This window comes from Pleurodeles waltl, chromosome 1_2, assembly GCF_031143425.1.
Source record: "Pleurodeles waltl isolate 20211129_DDA chromosome 1_2, aPleWal1.hap1.20221129, whole genome shotgun sequence".
NCBI lineage: Eukaryota > Metazoa > Chordata > Amphibia > Caudata > Salamandridae > Pleurodeles > Pleurodeles waltl.
The window spans coordinates 298,759,798-298,774,328 of record NC_090437.1 but is presented as its reverse complement, the minus strand read 5'-3'; the positions used below and the strand labels follow the sequence as shown (position 1 = coordinate 298,774,328).

The 14,531-nt window shown below is 43.6% G+C and overlaps 1 protein-coding gene across 2 annotated transcripts in view; it reads left to right on the top strand.

Annotated features, from left to right (window-relative positions):
* Nucleotides 1-14,531, top strand: part of LOC138299827 (broad substrate specificity ATP-binding cassette transporter ABCG2-like) — a 676,683-nt gene that overhangs the window by 153,718 nt on the left and 508,434 nt on the right. For both annotated transcript variants that reach the window (XM_069238424.1, XM_069238432.1), the window contains exon 2: nucleotides 4,293-4,361. The gene's annotated coding sequence lies outside the window, so the exon portion shown is untranslated. The remainder of the gene's footprint in view (nucleotides 1-4,292; nucleotides 4,362-14,531) is intronic.

Below are 14,531 nucleotides of genomic sequence, written 5' to 3'. Positions count from 1 at the left end.
CCTCAGAACAATCATGGGCCACGGGTCCTCATGACTTATGTAAAGAAGCAGATACGAGAGGCCGGGCCAAAACAATACATAATGGTTAAGATTTTTTTTCTTAAATGTCAAAGTCCTCGACTTGCCAGCAAAATGCATTTTAGGTTGAAAATAGTTGAGAGATTCCCTGAAGGAAACACATCTTATTACACACCATGACCAGTCACAAATGAAGCACAAATTGTTCTCATTATATTTCTACTCCTTCTCAGTATAAAAAACGATGCAATTGCAGTATTTATACATGCAGGCTCACTTTTCCAGGCCCATGACACTTTGAAAGACAGGGATGTTGTTTGATAAAAATGGATTCCCTTATAAATAGTGCCTTAAAAATAGCTACAGTATAATCCCCACACTGTCATGATTTCTTTTCAAAACCATCACATCTGATGGTGGGAAATATGGTGGTAGCAGGGACTTCAGCTTAGTCTCAGATGCCAGAATACATCAGGGGTGGGAATGGGGGCAACAAGTTCATTTTCTCAAAGGTTAAAAACACACTTCACTGTGCAGGTTTGAGTGACTTCTGGAGAGCGATCAGTCCAGAGGAGAAGGTGTATATACACACACATGTGTACCATCCTCATTAATTTTTTACATCTTAATTAGCAACAAGCTAGCTCCGTTATTCAAAGAGAATGCTTAGAGCTCCGAGTTGTATAGTGAATAAGCAGAGGAGTATAGGGTATGGGTAACTGGAAAAAATGTCTCTGAGCTTGAAGAATACAGACAAAGCTAGAGTGAGTGATGAGGGAAGTGGAGTTATGCAGATCTGTGTATACTTTTAGTATGCTCCTTATAATTCATCTAGTCTCTACCTTCCGGGAGATTGATAGGGTTATCAGGAAATTTGTCTGGGGTGACTGCAGACCCAGACTTAAAGCTCCCAAACTTTGGGCTGCAACGTCTAAGGAAGGCCTGGGACTTCAACATAATCATATTGGTTGGCCACGCAACTGACACAGATTGCCTGCATGATGAAGACAGGTGGACAAATCATGTTTTGGTGATGCATAGAAAGCCACCTCTTTGGCTCCTTCCCTGACTTGATACTACTCTACTGTGATCTTTCCAGATCATGTCATGCTACCTATCCCTTTCTGAAAGCAACACAATATGCATGGCAAAGGTTGCACTCCTTGCTAGGGACTTTAGCTTGGATTCACTCCCACACTCCCCTGTGGAGAAATGAAAGGGGACACATCAGGGAGGTTGAAGTTGAATGGTCACTATCGTTGGAGAAGGGGATATGACACATAGTCTATTTGATACAAGGTAGGGATGTATTCCCCTTTCAGGTCCTTATACAACACCATGACTTGCCACATTTGCAGCACTGCTGATACTTGCAGATCGTCCACTGTCTTATAGCTACTCTGGGGAATCAGCCCTATACCCATGTTATAGACCCTATCTTGAAATATCTCACACTGTGGAAGGACTATAATAACACTGACTGCTTTATATTCGACACTCATCGATAACCTTTTTTCGATACCGACTGCAGCTTCTCTCTGCAATTTGTGATCTACAAGGATTGGCCTGGACTTTGCAGAACACAACTAGTTTCCTATCATCGATGATAATAACAGGACACAGTAAAAAAAAAAAAGCAAGACCTAAATTTAGTTGCTGTAATATTTTGCATCAATTTCACTGGTGTGCGGTAAAACATTTCAAGGCAATTGTAAAATTTCAATTGCTGGAGGCCCCATGCTCCATATTGTGAGATAGTACACATAGTTTGGGAAGGTCCACTGCTCTACCATTTTTTGAGAGCGTTATGAGAAGCAATTAAAACAAATTTTAGTATTTCTCTTCCATTGACTGGTAGAAAAGCCATTCTACACAACTCATCCCAGTTACCCCTAATACCCCCTCATCAATACGGTGTTCGTGGCTGCTTTAGCGGTAGCTAAGGTGGGTATTTTACACCACTGGAAGTCTACAGTTCTGCCACTCCTTAGAATCTGGTTGACGGATATCCACATGGTGACATAAAACGAAAAAATAATTAGCAAATTGAACAATCAAATGTTACAATTCAAAGAGGTGTGGGGCTCTTTTCTGGCATAGATTCCTATCAATGTGTGGTCTACCTCTGATTAATGATTACTTATCCATTGAAAAGTTTAGCCACTACTATCGATTTGTAATCCATGCTTGTATTCTGTATATATTCCCAATTGAAAGAGACACAGGACATAAGATGACCCTCACTTTTTAAGTGGGCTTCAGGTTTATATCTATGGCTTTTGTAACAAGTTACAAGTAAAGGGGAAATTGTTGAGGGGTGGCTGCTTTGTATTGACACGTGATGTAGGCATCATTGCTTTCTTCCTTTTCTTTGCTTTCAAGATTTTCAATACATCCTATGTGTGATGACCATTACCCATCCCCCTTTTTAAGTATGCTTCGTTATTTAATGATGTACAGAAATCTTTTACAGTGTAATCTTTGCTGGAGTCATCTTCTGTACTGCTCTGCAGAGTTTGTTGCAGAAAATGCTAATAAAGAATTGAAATACTAATTATCAGTAAGAAGTCTGGCAAGCCCTGAGAGTTACAGGCGGTATCTCTTTTCACATATCTGTAAAAATGGCATCAGGCCAAATTGGTCTTTGTCAACCATTCCTGTAATCTCTGAGTGGACATTAGAACTACTACAACGGTGCATGAACGCATCATATTTAGGATGCAAGACTTGCCTAACCTCCACTCGGTCCCCTACTTGCAGTACAATGAATAACCCCCTCAGATCTTTTCTACCTAGTCTACTTACCACCATTCTTTATACCTTGTTGCCAAACATGTTTGTACTCTAAATCCTTGAGACCAGGCTCGGTTCCAGGGTTCTTGATCTGGGAGCGCTAAGAAGAAGCCTAGGTGGGCCATGAAGATAAATGGAGGAAACGGGTAAAATAAGGATTTAAAAAAAATCTGTTTAGACTCTAACACCATCTATTGAGTATGGACATGTCTATGAAGTGACAGTGAAATATCTTGTGTACTGCTGGATCTAGTGTGTACTACCTATGGCTGTGCTCCCCCATAGTTTTTTTCTGTCGTTGACTCTAAACTACCTTCTGATGTGAGCTTGGATTCTTCTCTCATTACTTGTAGTGGATTGTCCAGGCATGCCCAGCTGTAACTTTGTTGATAGATGATGTGATACCATCATGTTTCCTCCTCACTGAACTCACATCTATCCACACAAAAGACTATTCCTATAGTTTTGTATGGCACTGGTGACCGACTTCTTGCAGGATCCTACTCTTAGTTCTCTCCCAATTGTTTTTCGAGCATCCATAGCAAAGGGTTCATTTTAATAGATAGTGTAGTGTCGTCAAAAGTTGAGTATTTAAGAAACCTTTACACAGATTTAGGAGTTGTCTTTGGCTAGCTTTGGAAGCATGAATGACAGATGGGGCTTTTTAAAACAGCGTGGGCAAGTAGCAGTGATCAAAATAAAATATGTTTTTTTAGTTATTGGAGGACGGGTTCCTATCATGGGTTTTGTGCAAAAAACAGTTGATGCTGCGATTTAATGCATACTGGGTCAGTCACATTGCTTAAAATACAATAGGACATAAACAAAAGTTCACATGGGACTTGTAGAAGTTCACTGATAATTATTTAAAGAAAAGGCATGGTGCATTTAAAGCTCTTGGGCAGTAGCAGTGACCGCAACCTGTTAAGGTATGACGAAAGGCACAAAAGAAAATGATTTTAAAATGGGCTTAGAAAAGAAGGTTATTTTGTAACAGGATAGTGTCACTGAAAATCAGGATGAGCTCAGACTGATTCAGCTGCATATTGAGGGACAATATAATCAAAGTGTTTTCCGACATGTGATTGACTCAGACGCAGCCATATTAGCTCAGCCCTGTTAGTTAGAGAACCACCTATAATAAATCCTTACCATTAATAAACAATGAATATTTTAGCATTACCCTAGTGTTTTATGCACCTCTTATTGAGACTTCAAAGCACTTTCCAAGTTGCCAGTTAGTAGGACCCAATCTTAAAAGCATGGATGTGGATGGGTTTGTTGTGGTGTCATCTTTTGTGTGAGTGCTGTGAGAATGTGAGTGCGCAAGTTGGGTTTTTATGGGTTTCACTCTTTAATGTCTTTTCCTATAAATGTCTCTTCCTTTGTATTATTTTGCTATTTACTACTTGTTTGTCTTCAGATTGTATTCTTCCTTTTGTTATTTCCTGTTCCTTACTTTCTTTTCTTTCTGGTTGCAGGTTGGCGCCTCAGGGATCCAGAAGATTGTCCACCGGGAGAGGGAGAGAAAAAGAAGGCCGTTTTAGAAGGTACGTTTGTCTCTAAGATGGGTATTGCTTTTCCTGCCTGGCTTTGTTTCCCTCTTTCCTGTCTTCTTTCTTGTTTTTACTGCGTCCTTTCTTCAGTGATTCTGTTAATTTCTATATGGCTCTTCACTATTTCCTTTGTCTGACGCCCTTTCTCTCTATCTTGTCTGAACTTTCAGCTACCTTCTTTTGGTTTATTGTTTTAATCTTGTCCTCCTCTTAAATTAGTATTGTGTTTACCTTTCACCCAGTGCCTTTCCTTAGTTTTTGTGCTTTTTTAAATTCTTTTTCCTCCTTTTCCCCGTCACTGACCTCTTCCTCCATTAACGCGGTTTCTTGCCGACGGCCTTTTTCTGCCACCTGGCGTTGTCCTGTTTGTTGTGGCCCGCCCTCTGCTCCGTCCAGCCGGCGTGACGTAGAGGTCTGACCTCTATGCTGGGAAGTACCCCCGGGGTACTTCCAGTACAGCCCGGATCCTTGCGGCCCATTACTCGTATTCAAAAGTTAATATATGTGTTATTGAGTGTCAACTGTGTTACTTTTAGGATAGCCCAAGTCTTTGTCTGTGATCTTCATACTATTGGCTTTGACATTCTTTATCCTTTATGGGGGTGAGATCCATAATTTGCAGGACCAGAGAAGGTGCCCCCTAAACGGGAAGGGGTTGGAGCTGGTCCTGGCACACAATTAGCCAAACCCCTGAGACTATCAGTAAATAATTTTTTGGAGGCCCTTTTGCACCATGAGTAGACCTCTTTGTATAATGCACCTAGGAGTCGTAGAAGCGAAAAAACATATAAGCACATTTAGATCAGGGTAAAAAAATTACTGCATACTGTGGTAAAATCCAGCTTAGTGATGCAGTTTCCACAGTTTCATCCAGACATTGATGGAAATGGAAAACAAATTATCCTGGGATCCAATAAATTATGAGTCAAGGTATGGCAGCAGAACGAGGGTGACTTGCGAGTGGTGCAGTCATGTCAAGGGCAAATGTGAAAGTAAATCTGTTCTGGCTTCTTTAATTGGTCACAAGCAAGAGGTATTTTAAAACATCTTATGGGGAAAGGCAACTGCTACAGAAATGTTTGTGTTCCCAGAAGTTTTGCGCGGATACAAAGGTTATATAACTGATGATTAATTCACTTGATGGTGATACTTGTATTTTGTCTAATCACGGTTCTAGCATAGTGGGTTAAAGTGTCTGCTGCACAGGAAAACACAATATAAAGATCACAGATTTGTATTTTGTGGAGGTAGCTCACTGGGTTACTACTTTTATAACAGAAATCAATTTGTTACATGTAGTTTATGAGTTACAGTCCTTCTAATATAGCACAGTGAGCTATGAAGCTGTGTCAAGGAGCTACAAACAAACCATAAGGCATAGGTTTAGAATCTTATTGTTTTTTTATAATCTTTTGAAATTCTAAGGTTGCTAAAAATTGATTATTTGGGTAGTATTAAAGCTTTATTAGTTTAGACAACGCCTGAATCACTGCATTACATTTTAAATCCTTACTTTATTTTTAACCCATCAAGCACTCTTAATAAATGATGCCTACCAGTATGAATATATGTGACTTGTGGATCTGGTAACCCTCATTGTCTTATGTAACATTTCCTGTGCATTGATTTACACATCTGCATGATTCTCCATATTTGTTCGATGGAAAGTGTCCTGAACCCTAAATTAGAATAAGCAGCGCAGCAAAAGTGAAATACGAACACTAAATGAGTAAGTGCTATTTGAATCTTTATTAGTGTTATTACTCATACAAATACATCTGACATTCTTACAGTGCTAGCATATCTTAACATACATGAGTTGAACAAAGTAAAAAAAAAAACTCCCTTCAAATCATTGTTTCTTTTAACCACTTGTAAAGTGATAAGAAGTCAAGTTTCCTTTGTTTCGTTCCACTGTATTGCCTCCTTGGAGTTAGATAGCTTCTAGCTGTGATAAGACTCCAAAAAAAAAAAAAAGAGGTTTGTTGGCTCTTTAAGTGAGGCCTTTGTATTTTGCACAGATTAAAGTGAAAGTAAGAACTCCTTTTTACCCCTTTCCTGTTGCTGCTCCAAATTGAAAGCAGAAGGTGTGCAAGATGTGCTGAATGTGTCCCAGTGTGGGCAAATTACACTGGACAAATTCACAATGTTCTAATGTGGCAGGCTCAGATACAGGTCAATAATAGCTTCCAGATATGAGATTTGGCGGAATCCCCCTTAATTCTTGCTCTACATACAGATATATCACACAACAACAACCATATGCCTAAAATGAGCTAATCCTTGTGGCTTTACCAGTGCCTGTTTGCTGTATCAAATAAATGTCTAACAACAATAATTGTGCGGTTAGCAATTAGAATTGAAAATATTTCAATTCTGAAAAGAACAGATTGTGAGACAGTCACGGCTCGCAGGGATTATAAGGGGCGGGGCACATTGCAGGGGGGAGGGGAAGGGGAATAATTATTTTTTTTAATTTAAAAATGTAAAATATAAAACTTACCTGCTCCGCTGCGCTGAAGGCAGGCACAGGCTCCCAGCCTGCCCTGCGCCAATCCTGATGCTGCTCAGAGCGGTGTTAGGATTGCCTGGGAGCCTGTGCAGGTTCTCTCCAGCCCCGCCCGCAACTGTGTTGCTGGGCTGGAGAGAGCCCTATGTGCATGTGTGTTTGGCCGGCCCGAGAGCGCCGGCCAAACACACATGCGCACTGAGGGGAGTGCACAGTGCACTCCCCTCACCACGTCATACTCCATGGCCCCGTCCCTTTAACAACCAAACGATAATAAACATAGTTCATGTTAACTGAGGCAGCCACTACAGTCATTGCAGCATAAGATGGCACACCGCCACATGTGGCTTGTGCAGAGATAAAGTGGAGCTATACTCGCTTGGTTGTTTTCTGAATGTAACTGCCAGAGCAATCGCACAGATATGAGCAATAATTACTGTAAAAGCAGGTAAAACAATTGAACAAAAACAAACGTGCTTATGGGACCACATGTGGTGCAATTCTAGTCCTATCATACGAAAGGAGGAGGAGAGGGGTCTGATGGGGTAATTGAAAAGTGTGGCGAGTGGTTGTGTGTGTGTACGAGGGCAGGAGGGTCATGAGTGCAGCATCTCATATTGGTAATCGTGTGTCTTAGTTCCGTGCAAGGGTCAAAGGGGATGAAAGTCATTCTTAGCTTCTACATTCACCCCAGAGCGGAGGATTCCACACACGCGAAGCCACTCAGTAGTATGGGCTTCTGCACGGGTCCATGTCAACAAATTGCGAAGCCATCGATGAAGGTCTAGGGGGATTTGTGGAGGTGCTTATCACCCTTTCTGTGGGATGGAGCATTAGCAGACATGAAGAGGGTGTGGGCAGAAGGTCATGTGTTGTCAGTTCCTTCCCCATCTCGGTTTACCTTATGCCTGGTTGGCTGCAGTATCGGACAGTCCCATACCATGTGATAGAATCCTGCCAGGGATAGTTTTCAGCTGGGGCAGGCAGGAGAAAGTAACAGAAACATGTGCTTGATGTGACAGGAATCTAAATAGGCCTGGTGGATATAATTAAATTGTGTGAATCTGAAACTAATGTTGCGGGACACTCCTTACAGTAGTTGTAGCACCCTAGTCCAGTCTTTATCTGATAGTGGTTGTTGCAGCACTGCATCCCACTTTGCGTGTGCATTTGCCATGGGATTCAGCAGAGTCACTTGTAAAGCCGTATAGTGAGTGGTAATAGCGTGTTGTGTGCCTCCAGCCGAAAGCACAGCATGTAACATCGGGGATGCTAGAAGTTCCTCATCTGCGACACCCCAGGAATTTTGCAGCACGTGTTGCAAGGTGTAAAAGGTGAGGAATTGTCCAAGTGGGAAATTGTACGTATCTGTTATATCTTGGAATGTCATGAGGATTCCCTCCAGGTAGAGATCCTGCATGTGGACAATGCCTGAGTCCCTCCAGGGGCATTGGTCAGCAGCCCATATCACTCCTCTCAGTTTAAGTAGATCCCATGCAAGGATTATCGGTGAATACGGAAGGTGGGGGCCCTTGGGATGAACAAAACTCTGCCAACAGGCGCAGGCCACCCCATCTGAGATGGCACTCGGCAGTGATGACCGGACGAATCGGACTGCCAAGTATAAATACTCATTCCATCCAGCGTTTCACGAACTGGTGGCAATTCTGAGCAAGTGGCAGAGCATAACCAGGCCATTGGACACTGCACTTGCGCTGCTGCATAATAAAGTTCAAGGTTGGGAGCTCCTAATCCGCCCTCCATTAGTGATCTCTCAAGATTGGCCAGGACCACCTGGCGATGGCTGTCGCTCCATATAAGCTTGAGCAGGAGACCATTAATCGTCTGGAAGAAGCTTTGTGTGATCATGATGGGCAACGCTGCAAAGACGTATAGCAGTCTGGGCATTATCAGCATCTTAGACATGGGAACACAATGCAGTGGGGACAAGGGTAATGACCACCAGAAGAGCAAATACTGGCGGATATTAGCGATCACTCGGTCAAGGTTGCCCTCCTGTATGCCCCTCACAGTGTGATAGATGCGAACTCCTGGGTATTGAAAGGAGTCATAGTACCACTGGAGAGTTACATTCGCTAAGACAACCCTGTGTGGAGTTGGGTGCTGTGCTATAGGGAACAGGCATGACTTGGGCCAATTCACCTGTAGGCCTGAAGCATATCCAAATGCAGATAGGAGTTGCATAAGGCTAGGGAGGGCCGTCCTGACATCACGGAGGTATACCAGGGCATCGTCCACATAAAGGGGGTTATTCTAACTTTGGAGGAGTGTTAATCCGTCCCAAAAGTGACGGTAAAGTGACGGATATACCACCAGCCGTATTACGAGTTCCATAGGATATAATGGACTCGTAATACGGCTGGTGGTAAATCCGTCACTTTTCCGTCACTTTTGGGACGGATTAACACCTCCTCCAAAGTTAGAATAACCCCCAAAGTGATATAATGTGATGGGTGTCTAATTCAGGAACACCCCAGGCCCATGCTCGGTCATGTAGGTGGCAAGGAAGAGGTTCCATGGCCAGAGGTAAAATAAGTAGTGACAATTGGTACCCCGTTGAATAGCAAAGCCTTCCAATATCACCTGGCCAGTCTTGACCCTGGCTATCGGCTCCGCATACACCCATCTCAAATACTGAGGCCCAAACCCTATATTGGTAAGAGCCGAAAAGATAAAATCCCACCCTCGGTGTCGAAGGCTTTTTCAATATCAAATGACACAGCCACCTGATTCAGGGCACACAAGGGTAGGTTGGGGTTAGGGAGGGGGGGTTGTTATGTATGAGCTGCAGTAGCTGGCATATGTTGAGGAAGGTGCTGCGGTCTGGTTTGAAACCAGATTGATCAGCATGCACAAGCGTGTGAATAACAGGGAGCAATCTGTTCGCCAAAACCTTACCCAGTAGTCTACCCTCAAGGTTTAACAGTTAAACGGGGTGCTATGACTTGACATCCATCGGGTCTCGGTGGTTTGGGGAGGACCACAATCGGGGCCTCACGAAGAGAGTCCGGTAGCTGGCCCTTGTCCATGTCCTCTTTGTACACCTCAAGAAGGTGCTGTGTGGTGTAGGTGGAAAAAGCAGCATAATACTCAGTGGGTGTCAGGAATCCCCAAGGTGCTTCCTGCATTATCTGTCAGCATCCCCATGGATTAGGGTTAAATCATATCTCTGCTCTTGGTTAAACCTTCATGTTTCTAAGGAAACATAATGTGCTGTGTTACACAATTGGTTTTTATCAATGCTTCTTTTACCAATGCTTGTTTGCTAATGTGAGCAGGCGTAGACATGTGCTTCTAATTGGGTGTGGTGTAGACATGTGCTTCTAATTTTGTGTGGTGACTCATCCACATGTGGAAACTCAACTGCTTTCCTGATTGCTTATAAATAGCAGAGTGAAGCATGCCTCCCTGCTTGGCTTTGTTTTGCTTCCTGGCCACAGCATCTGATTTGGCAGTCCAGTCCCTGCTGTCATCCTTGTATTCAGGACTTTTGAGGCAATTATTTTCTTCGTTCCTGTACCAGCTGACACCAGGCATTCCTCCAGCACTCCGGAAAAGACTGCAGCTAAGTGACTAGTATTCTCCAGGGAGTTTGTTCTTTGAGCGTCGCGCTTTCCTAGAACAGCTGGTGTATTTCAGACCTCGTATTTAGGCAGAGTGCTTATCTTGAAGAGACAAATGCATTACTGAACATACTACATTATTATTGTAGTTACTTGCCTAATGTGCTTCAGGAAATCTGTTTGAGCTCAAGTACTACAAAAGGTGACAGTGCAATTTTAAAAGAGCATTTACGTGACTTTTCTTTCTCTAATAGCATAACTCTTGGATTTAAATTGTGTCATTCATGCCTGTGTTTCAGGTTTGAGGAATTTGCTTTTTGAAGGGTTTTTCACACACGGAGTGAAACCAAACCAAACTGTGCCACCCTAAATGTTTGAACCCAGAGTGGACATTTGTATTTCTTGGATTGTTTTTGTTCCTTTTAGTTTAACCCTATGCATGCAGGAAAGTTATATGTGATATAATTAATGCCCTTGTTTGTCTTTCTTGTGCATAAGTGCAACCACAGTTCTAACTGTAGTGTGCAACAGTGAATCTCTGTGAAGCCAACCCTAGTGTTGCAGTACTTACTGTTATGGTACTCAGTTTGGGTTTTTGGTAATGCATTGTTAGTAAAAGTTATTATTATCCAAGAAAAGTGCTGGAGCACCCCGGTGTTCTTCTACCGCTCCCGTGCCCATATCAGAAAGAGAGATTCAGTTTCAAGGAAGTTGAGTGCACTAACTCTACTATCACTCTCTCAACAACAACCTGCCCCCCTCCGAAGATACAGGGTGCCTGGCTGGACCGGAAAGACGTGGCAGTGTTTTCTCTTTCTCTTCCACTCCCACGTTCCTTTTGGGACACCTGCCGGGGTTTCTGTGTCCACCAGGAAGTGCCGAGAGGTGTTCCAGGAGGTTGGTGGGCATACCATCGCCCCTGCAGACATCCTGCTTTTTAGGTGAAGGTTGTGCGATGCAGTAGTTACTGGTCTCTGGCGAAGAGACCCTTAAGGACCCACCAGACCAGCCTAGGGGACAGAAATAGCTAAGTCAGGACTCGGTGTAGTGAGTATTAGTTTTACCAGCTCCCTCCCCTCCCCCCCCGGGGAAGACAGCGGCCATCTCAATCCCAGGTGTGGCCCCTAGGGTCGAACCTGTAATCACAGCGCAGTCTGCTCCCCGTGTTGGTCCACTACAGAGGTCATTGATGATGCTGCTGCCTACTTCGTTGATGCCCCACTGGGGATGCAGGATCCCCATGGGGAGCATTCACCTGGCGAGTGTTTGAGAGCGGTAGCCCCCCAGCGCATTTCAGAGCTGCAGGGTGATGAGGGGGTGGCTCACAGCAGACCAAAAGAGGGGAGCGGGGGTAGAAAGAAAAGAAGCAATGATCTCCCCACCCCCCCCAACTCCCCAGTGTAATGCCCCCGGGCACTGCACACGATGAGCGGCAGACAGTGGTGGGACGGTGATTCTCTGGCAGTTCCAGGCCTCTGTACCTGGTCGAGGCACTGCGGCCACACTCGGGAGAGGCTCCTCTCTCAATGATAACGGTGGTGGGGCCCACGGTCCGATGCAGGGGAGGGCTAGATGCAGGGCAAGTCGGATGGCCCTGGGAGATAAGGCCGTCAGCATGGAATGTGTGGACAGGGTGTCAGTGGCCGCCCCGGCTCTCACCACAGCTTTTCAGGGTCCGTGTGCTGTGTACCTTAAGTGGCTTTGCGGGTATTGCAATGCTGTCTGCAGGCCTTGCCAGGGGTCTACGCCAGTCGAGATCCTCCCTCTCAGTGTTCCTTGTCTCCGCGCTCAGTCAGGGATCGCAACAGAAGGTCCCGGTCGGAATGGATGCAGGATAATGAATGGGCCCGGCGTGGAGCTCTTTATCAAGCGTCTGTCGCCGTTCCTTCTTGGCCAAACCCCCTCTCTTTTTGTCCCTTTAACACCACTTTCCTATGCAATCGCTCACTGAGGTAAACTTTTACACCTTTTTTTTCTCCACTTTTTTCTGAAATCCACCACCTGCATATCTTTCACAACTTTTTGCTCTTTATCACTGCCTCTTCACTCTGTCCTTCGTGTAATTTCTAGTGTACCTCCCATTCATCATGCCTCCTCTCTCTCTTGCTTCTCACCTGTAAAAATAACATTTTCTTTTCCATTGGTGCTATAAGTATTTCACAACTGTATATACCCCCTACATATCTACCTACACATAAAATGACTTTTACAATCAGCACATATATGACCATCAGCCTGTGTGCTGTGCAGAGAGGCCAAAGATTGCATGGACATCAAATGTTAACACACTTTTGAACCAGAAACGGGCATTTTCAGAAAATTGCACTGCCTTCTGCCTCAAGTTCAGGTCTCTCAAACCTGCCCAGAACACCATGCTCGTCCTGAACTCAAAAAGTCACCTAGAGGTGACTCGATTCACAGTATATTCTTCACAAGCCTCATATGTTGCATGAAAAAAACGACAAAAACACAGTAATGTGGAGAAAACAAATACTGTTAAGCAAGAAAAGATTACATTATAACGTGAATTATAGACAGTGACTGCATCACTGGCATAGAAAAGGTTTCTATATTCACTGTTGGGAAATCTGCCATTGTTTGGCACTTAGAGGCCCACTGGATAGTAAGTGTTTTAGCACTGCTGTGTCTGAGCACTTGCAGGCCTCATAAAAGATGTCTCTTAAGTTTATAGGCCGTCGCCTAAAGGTTAAAGCCGCCGCTGTTAACAGTCTCCAGTTCAACCAGAGAAGGCTTGTTTTTTAGGGTCGAGTCTGCGTCGCACGCACTCGCACATGCATATCGCTAGCGAGACGCTTTAGGTATGAGAAAAGAGCTCGGAGCCCCTTCGACGTCACGTCAGTGTCTTTCATTGGCAAGTTGGCTTGCCTGTTAGAATCCACTTCTTTTGATTAGCGGAAGGCACGCATAGGTCATGCCTTTTCCGGTGGTTAGCCCTCCTCGAGCACAGCAACCAAGTACAGAATACAGGCTCGCTGGGTTTGTGGACTACTTTTTCTCTCTTGATAGGTATTATTACGTGTGAACTGTAGCAGCGCGATCGCGCTGTTTTTTCTTTTAATGGAAGAAAAATCCGGTTGAGAGTTTACAACTGCGAACAGTTGTAACTCCGACAAATGCGAGACCCTAGTGCATTTTAAATGCTTGTTGTTCACTTTTGCATGGAACCGCCTGCTAGCGGAGCCCATTGATACCACAAGCCCTGGAATAATAAACTTGCTACAATCCCATTTTGCTGTCACACTCACACGCAGCATCCAGGTTCACTGTTCGTTGTCCTGCAAGTACGTGGAGAAGGCATAACCAGGGGCTGCAGGCACACGTGAAACTATCACAAATGGACACCCTTGTTGCTGTTGCCGTTGGGTGGGCCTGGCCCATTCTGCAAGAACCGGGCCTGCTTAATATTGATGCATGGATCTTCCGCTCAATCCCTTCCTCCATGAGTGTGTAGAACCATGAAGTTTTCCCTCACCCCGTTCTACTCCCTTTTGCTTAAATACAAGTTCCACGTATATTGTTTACCTCAGCTAGCTGAATAATATTGTATGTGATGAACGCGTCAATATTGTGTATGTAATGCTACAGACAATTATATCCATTGGTCAATAAACCTGTTGTTATAGACTAAAATGCAATAAAAGAAATTAAAAAAATATTAAGCAGAGTTTAAGTTACCAAAGTGATATGCTGTCGGGAAATTAAAAAAACGGAGTTTTGTCTTCTGTTTATTGCTTTTTTTTCTGGTACAGTCTTACATTAGGAGATCCCATTTGTTTAATACTGTTCTTTGTAATTCATATTTTTATGCAAATTGTATTTTTAAATATCCTTATAAACGATAAAAATAATTGTTATTAAAAACAGTATACAGAGAAGCCCATTGTTCCGCCCCTATGTTGATCTTTGTGGCCATTTGATTTGTCAACAGTTGTTTTAGCCTGCTAGTCAGCTAATTCAGAGTTTATAACTTACAGTGAAATTACTACTGCAGATCTCTTGACAGATACAGTATAAGAGTTTTTTTATTGTGAACGATGTAACAAACACAAT